Here is a 20,442-nt window from a genome sequence, read left to right on the forward strand (position 1 = left end):
AAGCATAGTGTAGGAAAGTGATATAGGATATGTGGTTAACTGTTCTGTACAAAAGGACAGATGGGTAGACAAAAAGTTGATTGATTGATTGATTGATAAATAGATAGACAGACAGATAGATAGAAATAGGTACATATCGACTAACAAAAAGCTACTTCTCATAACCAGGAGAGCAATTGTGACAGCACATAGTGAAATTACAAACAAAAAAGAAGAATGAAATTCAGTTTAAAAAGTGCAGTAAGCAGCCATAAGAAGAAAACAAATCCTATCATTTGCAATAAAGTGGATGGAGGTAGAGGGTATTATGCTCAGTCAAACAGGCCAGGCGGAGAAATACATGTACCAAATGATTTCACTCATGTGTGGTGTATGATAACAAAGAAAAACTGAAGGGAATGACAGCAGCAGACTCACAGAAACCGAGAGTGGACTAACAGTTACCAAAGAGAAAGGGACTGGGTAGCGTTTGTGGGAAGGTAGTAATAAGTTCGAGGAAAAGGAATGGGGGCATTAGGATTAGCATGTTTAATGTGTAGGGTGGGGGGTCATGGGAAGGGCTGTACAACACAGAGAAGACATGTAGTGATTCTACAGCATCTTAGTACATGCTGACGGACAGCGACTGTAACTGGGATTTTCGGGGAATTGCTGAAGAGGGTAGACTGGAAAACATAATGTTCTGCTTGTGATTGTATATTAATGAGAACAAAGAAAATTTCAAACTGATGTAAGAGCACTGCTCTCAAATATCAGAATAAAAGTACAGGCTTTGAGTTCTCCAATCAAAAGACACAGGGTTAGAAGAACTGATGAAAACTCAAGACCACCTACGTGCTCCCTTTCTGGAGTCTCACTTGAGATCCAAGGACACACACAAACTACAAGCTGAAGGTGCGGGGACAGGTACCCTATACAAGTGAATCTGAGAAGCAAACAAACAAATGGATTCTGTTTGAGTCCCCAGAGAGAGTCAGTAGAAAATAGCCCAATCTAGCCACCGTGAATTATTTTGTTTTGTTTCAGCAGTGCTCAGGCATAGATTTCGTGGTGCAGCAACTTCCTTCTCATTTCCTCCCACCTCAACAAATGAATTGCTGTAAGAATATGCATCTGCGCTTTTAAAATCATTGCTTTTTATGAGGTTCACGAATGTAAAGAAGTAATAACCATCTAAAGAGGGAAGTTTGTACCCTCAAATAAACACTTCAGTACACTACACACTCTTATTTCCCAAATGCACCTGTGCAGAAATAGATGTTCCTTTATATTTGTCCCTCCACCTATCAGCAGTGATCACACCGATGTCCCTCAAACATGGTGGTGTGCAAAGAACCAAGTACACTTTTCTGTCAACAACCGGACCAGACGAAGGATACTTGTGGTCTTCAGGGATCACTTAGTCTCTGAATGTAGCTAAATAAAGTCACCAAGCAAGCAGGAAGTATAAGAGGATAGAGGACAGAGATACAGGTTCATGTCCTTTCACCTCCATTTACTGCTTTTGTAAGCACACGCGGCTGACTCTACCTGAAAGTGTATCGGTGAACACAGTGCTCTCCTTATGGCTTAGTTACCTTGCAAGATTTCTGGAAGCATAATGTAGGAAAGAGACATAGGCTATGATGTTAACTGCTCTGTACAGAAGGATAGATGGGCAGACAAAAAGGTGATTGATTCATAGATAGATAGGTAGACAGACGACAGATGAAAGAAAGATAGATAGGTACATAGACTGATAGATGATAGACATCATAGTTGATAGGAAGATAGATAGATAGATAGAAAGATAGATCCATAGATACATACATACATACTTACATACATAGATACATACATTGACAGACAGACCGTTAGATAGATAGATACAGATACATATCGATTGACACAAAGCTATTGTTCATAAACAGGAGTTGAATGGTGAATAACATAGCAAATCTACAAACAAAAAGGAAGAATGAAATCCACTTTAAAATTGCAGTAAGCAGCCTTAAGAAGAAAACAAACACTACCATTTGCAATGACGTGGATGGAGCTAGACGGTATTACGTTCAGAGAAATAGGCCAGGTGGATAAAGACAAGTACCAAGTGATTTCACTCATATGTGGAGTATAAGAACAAAGAGAAACTGAAGGAAAAAAATAGCAGCACTCTCACAGAATCCGAGAGTTGGCTAAAAGTTACCAAAGGGAAAAGTACTAGGCAGGGTGAGTCTGAAGGGAGGGATAAGTGTGGGGAGAAAGAATAGTGGTAATTGTGATTAGTATGTATAATGCGTGGGGTCGGGTGTGCATGGGGAGTACTGTACAACACAGAGAAGAATAGTATAGATCATATAGCATCTTACAACACACTGATGGACAGCGACTGTAACGGAGTCTGTGGGGGCGGACATGGTGAAGGGATCCACAGCATTCAACTACGCTGATAGCGACTGAAGGGTTTTTTTGGGGATACTTGGTGAAGGGCGGAGCATAGTAATCATAATGTTCTTCACATGATTGTAGATTAATGATAAAAAAAATTCTTTAAGTGCAATAAGTGTACAGCTCTGAATCATCAGAATAAAAGGTCATGCACTGACTGCTGCAAACAAAAGACACATGGTTAAAAGAAGGGATAAAAACTCAAGGCACCTACGTGCTTACTTACAGGAGACTCACTTGAGATCCAAGGACACAGACAAACTACAAGCCGAAGGTGTGTGGACAATTACCCTACACGAGTGTTACTGAAAAACAAACAATCAGACAAATGGATTCTGTTTGAGTCCCCAGAGACAGTCAGCAGTAAATACAACTATCTGACCACCGTGAATTCTTTTTGTTTGGTTTCAGCAGTTCCCAGCGATAGATTTAGTGGTGCAGCAACATACTTCTCATTTTCTCTCACCTCAACAACTGAGTTGCTGTAATAATAAGCATCTGGGCCATTGAAATCAGTGGGTTTTATGATGTTCACGATTGAGAAGATCTAATAACCCCCTAAAGAGGGAAGTTTGGACACTCAAATAAACACGTCACTCCACAATACACTCTTGGCTCCCAACTGCTCCTTTCTAGAAATTGGTGTTCCTTTCTATTTGACCCTCCGTCCTATCGGTGGTGATCACGGTGATGTCCTTCAAACATGGTGGTGAGCAAAGCAACAAGTTTACTTTTCTGTCGACAACAGGCCCAGAGGAATGATACTTGTGGTCTTCAGGGAGCACTTAGTCAAAGAATGTGGCTAAATACAGACAGCAAGTTAGAAGGAGATGAAAGAGGACAGAGGACAGAGACACGGGTTCAAGTTCCGGCAAAAACATTTCCTTTGTTTTTAGGTACACGTGGCCGTCTCGACCTGCAAGGGTCTCGGTGAACACAGTGCTCTCTCTACAGCCTAGATTCTTTGCAGGATTTTTGGAAGCATAGTGTAGGAAAGTGATATAGGATATGTGGTTAACTGTTCTGTACAAAAGGACAGATGGGTAGACAAAAAGTTGATTGATTGATTGATTGATAAATAGATAGACAGACAGATAGATAGAAATAGGTACATATCGACTAACACAAAGCTACTTCTCATAACCAGGAGAGCAATTGTGACAGCACATAGTGAAATTACAAACAAAAAAGAAGAATGAAATTCAGTTTAAAAAGTGCAGTAAGCAGCCATAAGAAGAAAACAAATCCTATCATTTGCAATAAAGTGGATGGAGGTAGAGGGTATTATGCTCAGTCAAACAGGCCAGGCGGAGAAATACATGTACCAAATGATTTCACTCATGTGTGGTGTATGATAACAAAGAAAAACTGAAGGGAATGACAGCAGCAGACTCACAGAAACCGAGAGTGGACTAACAGTTACCAAAGAGAAAGGGACTGGGTAGCGTTTGTGGGAAGGTAGTAATAAGTTCGAGGAAAAGGAATGGGGGCATTAGGATTAGCATGTTTAATGTGTAGGGTGGGGGGTCATGGGAAGGGCTGTACAACACAGAGAAGACATGTAGTGATTCTACAGCATCTTAGTACATGCTGACGGACAGCGACTGTAACTGGGATTTTCGGGGAATTGCTGAAGAGGGTAGACTGGAAAACATAATGTTCTGCTTGTGATTGTATATTAATGAGAACAAAGAAAATTTCAAACTGATGTAAGAGCACTGCTCTCAAATATCAGAATAAAAGTACAGGCTTTGAGTGCTCCAATCAAAAGACACAGGGTTAGAAGAACTGATGAAAACTCAAGACCACCTACGTGCTCCCTTTCTGGAGTCTCACTTGAGATCCAAGGACACACACAAACTACAAGCTGAAGGTGCGGGGACAGGTACCCTATACAAGTGAATCTGAGAAGCAAACAAACAAATGGATTCTGTTTGAGTCCCCAGAGAGAGTCAGTAGAAAATAGCCCAATCTAGCCACCGTGAATTATTTTGTTTTGTTTCAGCAGTGCTCAGGCATAGATTTCGTGGTGCAGCAACTTCCTTCTCATTTCCTCCCACCTCAACAAATGAATTGCTGTAAGAATATGCATCTGCGCTTTTAAAATCATTGCTTTTTATGAGGTTCACGAATGTAAAGAAGTAATAACCATCTAAAGAGGGAAGTTTGTACCCTCAAATAAACACTTCAGTACACTACACACTCTTATTTCCCAAATGCACCTGTGCAGAAATAGATGTTCCTTTATATTTGTCCCTCCACCTATCAGCAGTGATCACACCGATGTCCCTCAAACATGGTGGTGTGCAAAGAACCAAGTACACTTTTCTGTCAACAACCGGACCAGACGAAGGATACTTGTGGTCTTCAGGGATCACTTAGTCTCTGAATGTAGCTAAATAAAGTCACCAAGCAAGCAGGAAGTATAAGAGGATAGAGGACAGAGATACAGGTTCATGTCCTTTCACCTCCATTTACTGCTTTTGTAAGCACACGCGGCTGACTCTACCTGAAAGTGTATCGGTGAACACAGTGCTCTCCTTATGGCTTAGTTACCTTGCAAGATTTCTGGAAGCATAATGTAGGAAAGAGACATAGGCTATGATGTTAACTGCTCTGTACAGAAGGATAGATGGGCAGACAAAAAGGTGATTGATTCATAGATAGATAGGTAGACAGACGACAGATGAAAGAAAGATAGATAGGTACATAGACTGATAGATGATAGACATCATAGTTGATAGGAAGATAGATAGATAGATAGAAAGATAGATCCATAGATACATACATACATACTTACATACATAGATACATACATTGACAGACAGACCGTTAGATAGATAGATACAGATACATATCGATTGACACAAAGCTATTGTTCATAAACAGGAGTTGAATGGTGAATAACATAGCAAATCTACAAACAAAAAGGAAGAATGAAATCCACTTTAAAATTGCAGTAAGCAGCCTTAAGAAGAAAACAAACACTACCATTTGCAATGACGTGGATGGAGCTAGACGGTATTACGTTCAGAGAAATAGGCCAGGTGGATAAAGACAAGTACCAAGTGATTTCACTCATATGTGGAGTATAAGAACAAAGAGAAACTGAAGGAAAAAAATAGCAGCACTCTCACAGAATCCGAGAGTTGGCTAAAAGTTACCAAAGGGAAAAGTACTAGGCAGGGTGAGTCTGAAGGGAGGGATAAGTGTGGGGAGAAAGAATAGTGGTAATTGTGATTAGTATGTATAATGCGTGGGGTCGGGTGTGCATGGGGAGTACTGTACAACACAGAGAAGAATAGTATAGATCATATAGCATCTTACAACACACTGATGGACAGCGACTGTAACGGAGTCTGTGGGGGCGGACATGGTGAAGGGATCCACAGCATTCAACTACGCTGATAGCGACTGAAGGGTTTTTTTGGGGATACTTGGTGAAGGGCGGAGCATAGTAATCATAATGTTCTTCACATGATTGTAGATTAATGATAAAAAAAATTCTTTAAGTGCAATAAGTGTACAGCTCTGAATCATCAGAATAAAAGGTCATGCACTGACTGCTGCAAACAAAAGACACATGGTTAAAAGAAGGGATAAAAACTCAAGGCACCTACGTGCTTACTTACAGGAGACTCACTTGAGATCCAAGGACACAGACAAACTACAAGCCGAAGGTGTGTGGACAATTACCCTACACGAGTGTTACTGAAAAACAAACAATCAGACAAATGGATTCTGTTTGAGTCCCCAGAGACAGTCAGCAGTAAATACAACTATCTGACCACCGTGAATTCTTTTTGTTTGGTTTCAGCAGTTCCCAGCGATAGATTTAGTGGTGCAGCAACATACTTCTCATTTTCTCTCACCTCAACAACTGAGTTGCTGTAATAATAAGCATCTGGGCCATTGAAATCAGTGGGTTTTATGATGTTCACGATTGAGAAGATCTAATAACCCCCTAAAGAGGGAAGTTTGGACACTCAAATAAACACGTCACTCCACAATACACTCTTGGCTCCCAACTGCTCCTTTCTAGAAATTGGTGTTCCTTTCTATTTGACCCTCCGTCCTATCGGTGGTGATCACGGTGATGTCCTTCAAACATGGTGGTGAGCAAAGCAACAAGTTTACTTTTCTGTCGACAACAGGCCCAGAGGAATGATACTTGTGGTCTTCAGGGAGCACTTAGTCAAAGAATGTGGCTAAATACAGACAGCAAGTTAGAAGGAGATGAAAGAGGACAGAGGACAGAGACACGGGTTCAAGTTCCGGCAAAAACATTTCCTTTGTTTTTAGGTACACGTGGCCGTCTCGACCTGCAAGGGTCTCGGTGAACACAGTGCTCTCTCTACAGCCTAGATTCTTTGCAGGATTTTTGGAAGCATAGTGTAGGAAAGTGATATAGGATATGTGGTTAACTGTTCTGTACAAAAGGACAGATGGGTAGACAAAAAGTTGATTGATTGATTGATTGATAAATAGATAGACAGACAGATAGATAGAAATAGGTACATATCGACTAACACAAAGCTACTTCTCATAACCAGGAGAGCAATTGTGACAGCACATAGTGAAATTACAAACAAAAAAGAAGAATGAAATTCAGTTTAAAAAGTGCAGTAAGCAGCCATAAGAAGAAAACAAATCCTATCATTTGCAATAAAGTGGATGGAGGTAGAGGGTATTATGCTCAGTCAAACAGGCCAGGCGGAGAAATACATGTACCAAATGATTTCACTCATGTGTGGTGTATGATAACAAAGAAAAACTGAAGGGAATGACAGCAGCAGACTCACAGAAACCGAGAGTGGACTAACAGTTACCAAAGAGAAAGGGACTGGGTAGCGTTTGTGGGAAGGTAGTAATAAGTTCGAGGAAAAAGAATGGGGGCATTAGGATTAGCATGTTTAATGTGTAGGGTGGGGGGTCATGGGAAGGGCTGTACAACACAGAGAAGACATGTAGTGATTCTACAGCATCTTAGTACATGCTGACGGACAGCGACTGTAACTGGGATTTTCGGGGAATTGCTGAAGAGGGTAGACTGGAAAACATAATGTTCTGCTTGTGATTGTATATTAATGAGAACAAAGAAAATTTCAAACTGATGTAAGAGCACTGCTCTCAAATATCAGAATAAAAGTACAGGCTTTGAGTGCTCCAATCAAAAGACACAGGGTTAGAAGAACTGATGAAAACTCAAGACCACCTACGTGCTCCCTTTCTGGAGTCTCACTTGAGATCCAAGGACACACACAAACTACAAGCTGAAGGTGCGGGGACAGGTACCCTATACAAGTGAATCTGAGAAGCAAACAAACAAATGGATTCTGTTTGAGTCCCCAGAGAGAGTCAGTAGAAAATAGCCCAATCTAGCCACCGTGAATTATTTTGTTTTGTTTCAGCAGTGCTCAGGCATAGATTTCGTGGTGCAGCAACTTCCTTCTCATTTCCTCCCACCTCAACAAATGAATTGCTGTAAGAATATGCATCTGCGCTTTTAAAATCATTGCTTTTTATGAGGTTCACGAATGTAAAGAAGTAATAACCATCTAAAGAGGGAAGTTTCGACCATCAAATAAACACTTCACTCCACTACACACTCTTATTTCCCAAATGCTCCTATCCAGAAATAGATGTTCCTTTATATTTGTCCCTCCACCTATCAGCAGTGATCACACCGATGTCCCTCAAACATGGTGGTGTGCAAAGAACCAAGTACACTTTTCTGTCAACAACCGGACCAGACGAAGGATACTTGTGGTCTTCAGGGATCACTTAGTCTCTGAATGTAGCTAAATAAAGTCACCAAGCAAGCAGGAAGTATAAGAGGATAGAGGACAGAGATACAGGTTCATGTCCTTTCACCTCCATTTACTGCTTTTGTAAGCACACGCGGCTGACTCTACCTGAAAGTGTATCGGTGAACACAGTGCTCTCCTTATGGCTTAGTTACCTTGCAAGATTTCTGGAAGCATAATGTAGGAAAGAGACATAGGCTATGATGTTAACTGCTCTGTACAGAAGGATAGATGGGCAGACAAAAAGGTGATTGATTCATAGATAGATAGGTAGACAGACGACAGATGAAAGAAAGATAGATAGGTACATAGACTGATAGATGATAGACATCATAGTTAGTTGATAGGAAGATAGATAGATAGATAGAAAGATAGATCCATAGATACATACATACATACTTACATACATAGATACATACATTGACAGACAGACCGTTAGATAGATAGATACAGATACATATCGATTGACACAAAGCTATTGTTCATAAACAGGAGTTGAATGGTGAATAACATAGCAAATCTACAAACAAAAAGGAAGAATGAAATCCACTTTAAAATTGCAGTAAGCAGCCTTAAGAAGAAAACAAACACTACCATTTGCAATGACGTGGATGGAGCTAGACGGTATTACGTTCAGAGAAATAGGCCAGGTGGATAAAGACAAGTACCAAGTGATTTCACTCATATGTGGAGTATAAGAACAAAGAGAAACTGAAGGAAAAAAATAGCAGCACTCTCACAGAATCCGAGAGTTGGCTAAAAGTTACCAAAGGGAAAAGTACTAGGCAGGGTGAGTCTGAAGGGAGGGATAAGTGTGGGGAGAAAGAATAGTGGTAATTGTGATTAGTATGTATAATGCGTGGGGTCGGGTGTGCATGGGGAGTACTGTACAACACAGAGAAGAATAGTATAGATCATATAGCATCTTACAACACACTGATGGACAGCGACTGTAACGGAGTCTGTGGGGGCGGACATGGTGAAGGGATCCACAGCATTCAACTACGCTGATAGCGACTGAAGGGTTTTTTTGGGGATACTTGGTGAAGGGCGGAGCATAGTAATCATAATGTTCTTCACATGATTGTAGATTAATGATAAAAAAAATTCTTTAAGTGCAATAAGTGTACAGCTCTGAATCATCAGAATAAAAGGTCATGCACTGACTGCTGCAAACAAAAGACACATGGTTAAAAGAAGGGATAAAAACTCAAGGCACCTACGTGCTTACTTACAGGAGACTCACTTGAGATCCAAGGACACAGACAAACTACAAGCCGAAGGTGTGTGGACAATTACCCTACACGAGTGTTACTGAAAAACAAACAATCAGACAAATGGATTCTGTTTGAGTCCCCAGAGACAGTCAGCAGTAAATACAACTATCTGACCACCGTGAATTCTTTTTGTTTGGTTTCAGCAGTTCCCAGCGATAGATTTAGTGGTGCAGCAACATACTTCTCATTTTCTCTCACCTCAACAACTGAGTTGCTGTAATAATAAGCATCTGGGCCATTGAAATCAGTGGGTTTTATGATGTTCACGATTGAGAAGATCTAATAACCCCCTAAAGAGGGAAGTTTGGACACTCAAATAAACACGTCACTCCACAATACACTCTTGGCTCCCAACTGCTCCTTTCTAGAAATTGGTGTTCCTTTCTATTTGACCCTCCGTCCTATCGGTGGTGATCACGGTGATGTCCTTCAAACATGGTGGTGAGCAAAGCAACAAGTTTACTTTTCTGTCAACAACAGGCCCAGAGGAATGATACTTGTGGTCTTCAGGGAGCACTTAGTCAAAGAATGTGGCTAAATACAGACAGCAAGTTAGAAGGAGATGAAAGAGGACAGAGGACAGAGACACGGGTTCAAGTTCCGGCAAAAACATTTCCTTTGTTTTTAGGTACACGTGGCCGTCTCGACCTGCAAGGGTCTCGGTGAACACAGTGCTCTCTCTACAGCCTAGATTCTTTGCAGGATTTTTGGAAGCATAGTGTAGGAAAGTGATATAGGATATGTGGTTAACTGTTCTGTACAAAAGGACAGATGGGTAGACAAAAAGTTGATTGATTGATTGATTGATAAATAGATAGACAGACAGATAGATAGAAATAGGTACATATCGACTAACACAAAGCTACTTCTCATAACCAGGAGAGCAATTGTGACAGCACATAGTGAAATTACAAACAAAAAAGAAGAATGAAATTCAGTTTAAAAAGTGCAGTAAGCAGCCATAAGAAGAAAACAAATCCTATCATTTGCAATAAAGTGGATGGAGGTAGAGGGTATTATGCTCAGTCAAACAGGCCAGGCGGAGAAATACATGTACCAAATGATTTCACTCATGTGTGGTGTATGATAACAAAGAAAAACTGAAGGGAATGACAGCAGCAGACTCACAGAAACCGAGAGTGGACTAACAGTTACCAAAGAGAAAGGGACTGGGTAGCGTTTGTGGGAAGGTAGTAATAAGTTCGAGGAAAAAGAATGGGGGCATTAGGATTAGCATGTTTAATGTGTAGGGTGGGGGGTCATGGGAAGGGCTGTACAACACAGAGAAGACATGTAGTGATTCTACAGCATCTTAGTACATGCTGACGGACAGCGACTGTAACTGGGATTTTCGGGGAATTGCTGAAGAGGGTAGACTGGAAAACATAATGTTCTGCTTGTGATTGTATATTAATGAGAACAAAGAAAATTTCAAACTGATGTAAGAGCACTGCTCTCAAATATCAGAATAAAAGTACAGGCTTTGAGTGCTCCAATCAAAAGACACAGGGTTAGAAGAACTGATGAAAACTCAAGACCACCTACGTGCTCCCTTTCTGGAGTCTCACTTGAGATCCAAGGACACACACAAACTACAAGCTGAAGGTGCGGGGACAGGTACCCTATACAAGTGAATCTGAGAAGCAAACAAACAAATGGATTCTGTTTGAGTCCCCAGAGAGAGTCAGTAGAAAATAGCCCAATCTAGCCACCGTGAATTATTTTGTTTTGTTTCAGCAGTGCTCAGGCATAGATTTCGTGGTGCAGCAACTTCCTTCTCATTTCCTCCCACCTCAACAAATGAATTGCTGTAAGAATATGCATCTGCGCTTTTAAAATCATTGCTTTTTATGAGGTTCACGAATGTAAAGAAGTAATAACCATCTAAAGAGGGAAGTTTCGACCATCAAATAAACACTTCACTCCACTACACACTCTTATTTCCCAAATGCTCCTATCCAGAAATAGATGTTCCTTTATATTTGTCCCTCCACCTATCAGCAGTGATCACACCGATGTCCCTCAAACATGGTGGTGTGCAAAGAACCAAGTACACTTTTCTGTCAACAACCGGACCAGACGAAGGATACTTGTGGTCTTCAGGGATCACTTAGTCTCTGAATGTAGCTAAATAAAGTCACCAAGCAAGCAGGAAGTATAAGAGGATAGAGGACAGAGATACAGGTTCATGTCCTTTCACCTCCATTTACTGCTTTTGTAAGCACACGCGGCTGACTCTACCTGAAAGTGTATCGGTGAACACAGTGCTCTCCTTATGGCTTAGTTACCTTGCAAGATTTCTGGAAGCATAATGTAGGAAAGAGACATAGGCTATGATGTTAACTGCTCTGTACAGAAGGATAGATGGGCAGACAAAAAGGTGATTGATTCATAGATAGATAGGTAGACAGACGACAGATGAAAGAAAGATAGATAGGTACATAGACTGATAGATGATAGACATCATAGTTAGTTGATAGGAAGATAGATAGATAGATAGAAAGATAGATCCATAGATACATACATACATACTTACATACATAGATACATACATTGACAGACAGACCGTTAGATAGATAGATACAGATACATATCGATTGACACAAAGCTATTGTTCATAAACAGGAGTTGAATGGTGAATAACATAGCAAATCTACAAACAAAAAGGAAGAATGAAATCCACTTTAAAATTGCAGTAAGCAGCCTTAAGAAGAAAACAAACACTACCATTTGCAATGACGTGGATGGAGCTAGACGGTATTACGTTCAGAGAAATAGGCCAGGTGGATAAAGACAAGTACCAAGTGATTTCACTCATATGTGGAGTATAAGAACAAAGAGAAACTGAAGGAAAAAAATAGCAGCACTCTCACAGAATCCGAGAGTTGGCTAAAAGTTACCAAAGGGAAAAGTACTAGGCAGGGTGAGTCTGAAGGGAGGGATAAGTGTGGGGAGAAAGAATAGTGGTAATTGTGATTAGTATGTATAATGCGTGGGGTCGGGTGTGCATGGGGAGTACTGTACAACACAGAGAAGAATAGTATAGATCATATAGCATCTTACAACACACTGATGGACAGCGACTGTAACGGAGTCTGTGGGGGCGGACATGGTGAAGGGATCCACAGCATTCAACTACGCTGATAGCGACTGAAGGGTTTTTTTGGGGATACTTGGTGAAGGGCGGAGCATAGTAATCATAATGTTCTTCACATGATTGTAGATTAATGATAAAAAAAATTCTTTAAGTGCAATAAGTGTACAGCTCTGAATCATCAGAATAAAAGGTCATGCACTGACTGCTGCAAACAAAAGACACATGGTTAAAAGAAGGGATAAAAACTCAAGGCACCTACGTGCTTACTTACAGGAGACTCACTTGAGATCCAAGGACACAGACAAACTACAAGCCGAAGGTGTGTGGACAATTACCCTACACGAGTGTTACTGAAAAACAAACAATCAGACAAATGGATTCTGTTTGAGTCCCCAGAGACAGTCAGCAGTAAATACAACTATCTGACCACCGTGAATTCTTTTTGTTTGGTTTCAGCAGTTCCCAGCGATAGATTTAGTGGTGCAGCAACATACTTCTCATTTTCTCTCACCTCAACAACTGAGTTGCTGTAATAATAAGCATCTGGGCCATTGAAATCAGTGGGTTTTATGATGTTCACGATTGAGAAGATCTAATAACCCCCTAAAGAGGGAAGTTTGGACACTCAAATAAACACGTCACTCCACAATACACTCTTGGCTCCCAACTGCTCCTTTCTAGAAATTGGTGTTCCTTTCTATTTGACCCTCCGTCCTATCGGTGGTGATCACGGTGATGTCCTTCAAACATGGTGGTGAGCAAAGCAACAAGTTTACTTTTCTGTCGACAACAGGCCCAGAGGAATGATACTTGTGGTCTTCAGGGAGCACTTAGTCAAAGAATGTGGCTAAATACAGACAGCAAGTTAGAAGGAGATGAAAGAGGACAGAGGACAGAGACACGGGTTCAAGTTCCGGCAAAAACATTTCCTTTGTTTTTAGGTACACGTGGCCGTCTCGACCTGCAAGGGTCTCGGTGAACACAGTGCTCTCTCTACAGCCTAGATTCTTTGCAGGATTTTTGGAAGCATAGTGTAGGAAAGTGATATAGGATATGTGGTTAACTGTTCTGTACAAAAGGACAGATGGGTAGACAAAAAGTTGATTGATTGATTGATTGATAAATAGATAGACAGACAGATAGATAGAAATAGGTACATATCGACTAACACAAAGCTACTTCTCATAACCAGGAGAGCAATTGTGACAGCACATAGTGAAATTACAAACAAAAAAGAAGAATGAAATTCAGTTTAAAAAGTGCAGTAAGCAGCCATAAGAAGAAAACAAATCCTATCATTTGCAATAAAGTGGATGGAGGTAGAGGGTATTATGCTCAGTCAAACAGGCCAGGCGGAGAAATACATGTACCAAATGATTTCACTCATGTGTGGTGTATGATAACAAAGAAAAACTGAAGGGAATGACAGCAGCAGACTCACAGAAACCGAGAGTGGACTAACAGTTACCAAAGAGAAAGGGACTGGGTAGCGTTTGTGGGAAGGTAGTAATAAGTTCGAGGAAAAAGAATGGGGGCATTAGGATTAGCATGTTTAATGTGTAGGGTGGGGGGTCATGGGAAGGGCTGTACAACACAGAGAAGACATGTAGTGATTCTACAGCATCTTAGTACATGCTGACGGACAGCGACTGTAACTGGGATTTTCGGGGAATTGCTGAAGAGGGTAGACTGGAAAACATAATGTTCTGCTTGTGATTGTATATTAATGAGAACAAAGAAAATTTCAAACTGATGTAAGAGCACTGCTCTCAAATATCAGAATAAAAGTACAGGCTTTGAGTGCTCCAATCAAAAGACACAGGGTTAGAAGAACTGATGAAAACTCAAGACCACCTACGTGCTCCCTTTCTGGAGTCTCACTTGAGATCCAAGGACACACACAAACTACAAGCTGAAGGTGCGGGGACAGGTACCCTATACAAGTGAATCTGAGAAGCAAACAAACAAATGGATTCTGTTTGAGTCCCCAGAGAGAGTCAGTAGAAAATAGCCCAATCTAGCCACCGTGAATTATTTTGTTTTGTTTCAGCAGTGCTCAGGCATAGATTTCGTGGTGCAGCAACTTCCTTCTCATTTCCTCCCACCTCAACAAATGAATTGCTGTAAGAATATGCATCTGCGCTTTTAAAATCATTGCTTTTTATGAGGTTCACGAATGTAAAGAAGTAATAACCATCTAAAGAGGGAAGTTTCGACCATCAAATAAACACTTCACTCCACTACACACTCTTATTTCCCAAATGCTCCTATCCAGAAATAGATGTTCCTTTATATTTGTCCCTCCACCTATCAGCAGTGATCACACCGATGTCCCTCAAACATGGTGGTGTGCAAAGAACCAAGTACACTTTTCTGTCAACAACCGGACCAGACGAAGGATACTTGTGGTCTTCAGGGATCACTTAGTCTCTGAATGTAGCTAAATAAAGTCACCAAGCAAGCAGGAAGTATAAGAGGATAGAGGACAGAGATACAGGTTCATGTCCTTTCACCTCCATTTACTGCTTTTGTAAGCACACGCGGCTGACTCTACCTGAAAGTGTATCGGTGAACACAGTGCTCTCCTTATGGCTTAGTTACCTTGCAAGATTTCTGGAAGCATAATGTAGGAAAGAGACATAGGCTATGATGTTAACTGCTCTGTACAGAAGGATAGATGGGCAGACAAAAAGGTGATTGATTCATAGATAGATAGGTAGACAGACGACAGATGAAAGAAAGATAGATAGGTACATAGACTGATAGATGATAGACATCATAGTTAGTTGATAGGAAGATAGATAGATAGATAGAAAGATAGATCCATAGATACATACATACATACTTACATACATAGATACATACATTGACAGACAGACCGTTAGATAGATAGATACAGATACATATCGATTGACACAAAGCTATTGTTCATAAACAGGAGTTGAATGGTGAATAACATAGCAAATCTACAAACAAAAAGGAAGAATGAAATCCACTTTAAAATTGCAGTAAGCAGCCTTAAGAAGAAAACAAACACTACCATTTGCAATGACGTGGATGGAGCTAGACGGTATTACGTTCAGAGAAATAGGCCAGGTGGATAAAGACAAGTACCAAGTGATTTCACTCATATGTGGAGTATAAGAACAAAGAGAAACTGAAGGAAAAAAATAGCAGCACTCTCACAGAATCCGAGAGTTGGCTAAAAGTTACCAAAGGGAAAAGTACTAGGCAGGGTGAGTCTGAAGGGAGGGATAAGTGTGGGGAGAAAGAATAGTGGTAATTGTGATTAGTATGTATAATGCGTGGGGTCGGGTGTGCATGGGGAGTACTGTACAACACAGAGAAGAATAGTATAGATCATATAGCATCTTACAACACACTGATGGACAGCGACTGTAACGGAGTCTGTGGGGGCGGACATGGTGAAGGGATCCACAGCATTCAACTACGCTGATAGCGACTGAAGGGTTTTTTTGGGGATACTTGGTGAAGGGCGGAGCATAGTAATCATAATGTTCTTCACATGATTGTAGATTAATGATAAAAAAAATTCTTTAAGTGCAATAAGTGTACAGCTCTGAATCATCAGAATAAAAGGTCATGCACTGACTGCTGCAAACAAAAGACACATGGTTAAAAGAAGGGATAAAAACTCAAGGCACCTACGTGCTTACTTACAGGAGACTCACTTGAGATCCAAGGACACAGACAAACTACAAGCCGAAGGTGTGTGGACAATTACCCTACACGAGTGTTACTGAAAAACAAACAATCAGACAAATGGATTCTGTTTGAGTCCCCAGAGACAGTCAGCAGTAAATACAACTATCTGACCACCGTGAATTCTTTTTGTTTGGTTTCAGCAGTTCCCAGCGATAGATTTAGTGGTGCAGCAACATACTTCTCATTTTCTCTCACCTCAACAACTGAGTTGCTGTAATAATAAGCATCTGGGCCATTGAAATCAGTGGGTTTTATGATGTTCACGATTGAGAAGATCTAATAACCCCCTAAAGAGGGAAGTTTGGACACTCAAATAAACACGTCACTCCACAATACACTCTTGGCTCCCAACTGCTCCTTTCTAGAAATTGGTGTTCCTTTCTATTTGACCCTCCGTCCTATCGGTGGTGATCACGGTGATGTCCTTCAAACATGGTGGTGAGCAAAGCAACAAGTTTACTTTTCTGTCGACAACAGGCCCAGAGGAATGATACTTGTGGTCTTCAGGGAGCACTTAGTCAAAGAATGTGGCTAAATACAGACAGCAAGTTAGAAGGAGATGAAAGAGGACAGAGGACAGAGACACGGGTTCAAGTTCCGGCAAAAACATTTCCTTTGTTTTTAGGTACACGTGGCCGTCTCGACCTGCAAGGGTCTCGGTGAACACAGTGCTCTCTCTACAGCCTAGATTCTTTGCAGGATTTTTGGAAGCATAGTGTAGGAAAGTGATATAGGATATGTGGTTAACTGTTCTGTACAAAAGGACAGATGGGTAGACAAAAAGTTGATTGATTGATTGATTGATAAATAGATAGACAGACAGATAGATAGAAATAGGTACATATCGACTAACACAAAGCTACTTCTCATAACCAGGAGAGCAATTGTGACAGCACATAGTGAAATTACAAACAAAAAAGAAGAATGAAATTCAGTTTAAAAAGTGCAGTAAGCAGCCATAAGAAGAAAACAAATCCTATCATTTGCAATAAAGTGGATGGAGGTAGAGGGTATTATGCTCAGTCAAACAGGCCAGGCGGAGAAATACATGTACCAAATGATTTCACTCATGTGTGGTGTATGATAACAAAGAAAAACTGAAGGGAATGACAGCAGCAGACTCACAGAAACCGAGAGTGGACTAACAGTTACCAAAGAGAAAGGGACTGGGTAGCGTTTGTGGGAAGGTAGTAATAAGTTCGAGGAAAAAGAATGGGGGCATTAGGATTAGCATGTTTAATGTGTAGGGTGGGGGGTCATGGGAAGGGCTGTACAACACAGAGAAGACATGTAGTGATTCTACAGCATCTTAGTACATGCTGACGGACAGCGACTGTAACTGGGATTTTCGGGGAATTGCTGAAGAGGGTAGACTGGAAAACATAATGTTCTGCTTGTGATTGTATATTAATGAGAACAAAGAAAATTTCAAACTGATGTAAGAGCACTGCTCTCAAATATCAGAATAAAAGTACAGGCTTTGAGTGCTCCAATCAAAAGACACAGGGTTAGAAGAACTGATGAAAACTCAAGACCACCTACGTGCTCCCTTTCTGGAGTCTCACTTGAGATCCAAGGACACACACAAACTACAAGCTGAAGGTGCGGGGACAGGTACCCTATACAAGTGAATCTGAGAAGCAAACAAACAAATGGATTCTGTTTGAGTCCCCAGAGAGAGTCAGTAGAAAATAGCCCAATCTAGCCACCGTGAATTATTTTGTTTTGTTTCAGCAGTGCTCAGGCATAGATTTCGTGGTGCAGCAACTTCCTTCTCATTTCCTCCCACCTCAACAAATGAATTGCTGTAAGAATATGCATCTGCGCTTTTAAAATCATTGCTTTTTATGAGGTTCACGAATGTAAAGAAGTAATAACCATCTAAAGAGGGAAGTTTCGACCATCAAATAAACACTTCACTCCACTACACACTCTTATTTCCCAAATGCTCCTATCCAGAAATAGATGTTCCTTTATATTTGTCCCTCCACCTATCAGCAGTGATCACACCGATGTCCCTCAAACATGGTGGTGTGCAAAGAACCAAGTACACTTTTCTGTCAACAACCGGACCAGACGAAGGATACTTGTGGTCTTCAGGGATCACTTAGTCTCTGAATGTAGCTAAATAAAGTCACCAAGCAAGCAGGAAGTATAAGAGGATAGAGGACAGAGATACAGGTTCATGTCCTTTCACCTCCATTTACTGCTTTTGTAAGCACACGCGGCTGACTCTACCTGAAAGTGTATCGGTGAACACAGTGCTCTCCTTATGGCTTAGTTACCTTGCAAGATTTCTGGAAGCATAATGTAGGAAAGAGACATAGGCTATGATGTTAACTGCTCTGTACAGAAGGATAGATGGGCAGACAAAAAGGTGATTGATTCATAGATAGATAGGTAGACAGACGACAGATGAAAGAAAGATAGATAGGTACATAGACTGATAGATGATAGACATCATAGTTAGTTGATAGGAAGATAGATAGATAGATAGAAAGATAGATCCATAGATACATACATACATACTTACATACATAGATACATACATTGACAGACAGACCGTTAGATAGATAGATACAGATACATATCGATTGACACAAAGCTATTGTTCATAAACAGGAGTTGAATGGTGAATAACATAGCAAATCTACAAACAAAAAGGAAGAATGAAATCCACTTTAAAATTGCAGTAAGCAGCCTTAAGAAGAAAACAAACACTACCATTTGCAATGACGTGGATGGAGCTAGACGGTATTACGTTCAGAGAAATAGGCCAGGTGGATAAAGACAAGTACCAAGTGATTTCACTCATATGTGGAGTATAAGAACAAAGAGAAACTGAAGGAAAAAAATAGCAGCACTCTCACAGAATCCGAGAGTTGGCTAAAAGTTACCAAAGGGAAAAGTACTAGGCAGGGTGAGTCTGAAGGGAGGGATAAGTGTGGGGAGAAAGAATAGTGGTAATTGTGATTAGTATGTATAATGCGTGGGGTCGGGTGTGCATGGGGAGTACTGTACAACACAGAGAAGAATAGTATAGATCATATAGCATCTTACAACACACTGATGGACAGCGACTGTAACGGAGTCTGTGGGGGCGGACATGGTGAAGGGATCCACAGCATTCAACTACGCTGATAGCGACTGAAGGGTTTTTTTGGGGATACTTGGTGAAGGGCGGAGCATAGTAATCATAATGTTCTTCACATGATTGTAGATTAATGATAAAAAAAATTCTTTAAGTGCAATAAGTGTACAGCTCTGAATCATCAGAATAAAAGGTCATGCACTGACTGCTGCAAACAAAAGACACATGGTTAAAAGAAGGGGTAAAAACTCAAGGCACCTACGTGCTTACTTACAGGAGACTCACTTGAGATCCAAGGACACAGACAAACTACAAGCCGAAGGTGTGTGGACAATTACCCTACACGAGTGTTACTGAAAAACAAACAATCAGACAAATGGATTCTGTTTGAGTCCCCAGAGACAGTCAGCAGTAAATACAACTATCTGACCACCGTGAATTCTTTTTGTTTGGTTTCAGCAGTTCCCAGCGATAGATTTAGTGGTGCAGCAACATACTTCTCATTTTCTCTCACCTCAACAACTGAGTTGCTGTAATAATAAGCATCTGGGCCATTGAAATCAGTGGGTTTTATGATGTTCACGATTGAGAAGATCTAATAACCCCCTAAAGAGGGAAGTTTGGACACTCAAATAAACACGTCACTCCACAATACACTCTTGGCTCCCAACTGCTCCTTTCTAGAAATTGGTGTTCCTTTCTATTTGACCCTCCGTCCTATCGGTGGTGATCACGGTGATGTCCTTCAAACATGGTGGTGAGCAAAGCAACAAGTTTACTTTTCTGTCGACAACAGGCCCAGAGGAATGATACTTGTGGTCTTCAGGGAGCACTTAGTCAAAGAATGTGGCTAAATACAGACAGCAAGTTAGAAGGAGATGAAAGAGGACAGAGGACAGAGACACGGGTTCAAGTTCCGGCAAAAACATTTCCTTTGTTTTTAGGTACACGTGGCCGTCTCGACCTGCAAGGGTCTCGGTGAACACAGTGCTCTCTCTACAGCCTAGATTCTTTGCA

Source organism: Manis pentadactyla, chromosome 13, assembly GCF_030020395.1.
Source record: "Manis pentadactyla isolate mManPen7 chromosome 13, mManPen7.hap1, whole genome shotgun sequence".
NCBI classification, from domain to species: Eukaryota; Metazoa; Chordata; class Mammalia; order Pholidota; family Manidae; genus Manis; species Manis pentadactyla.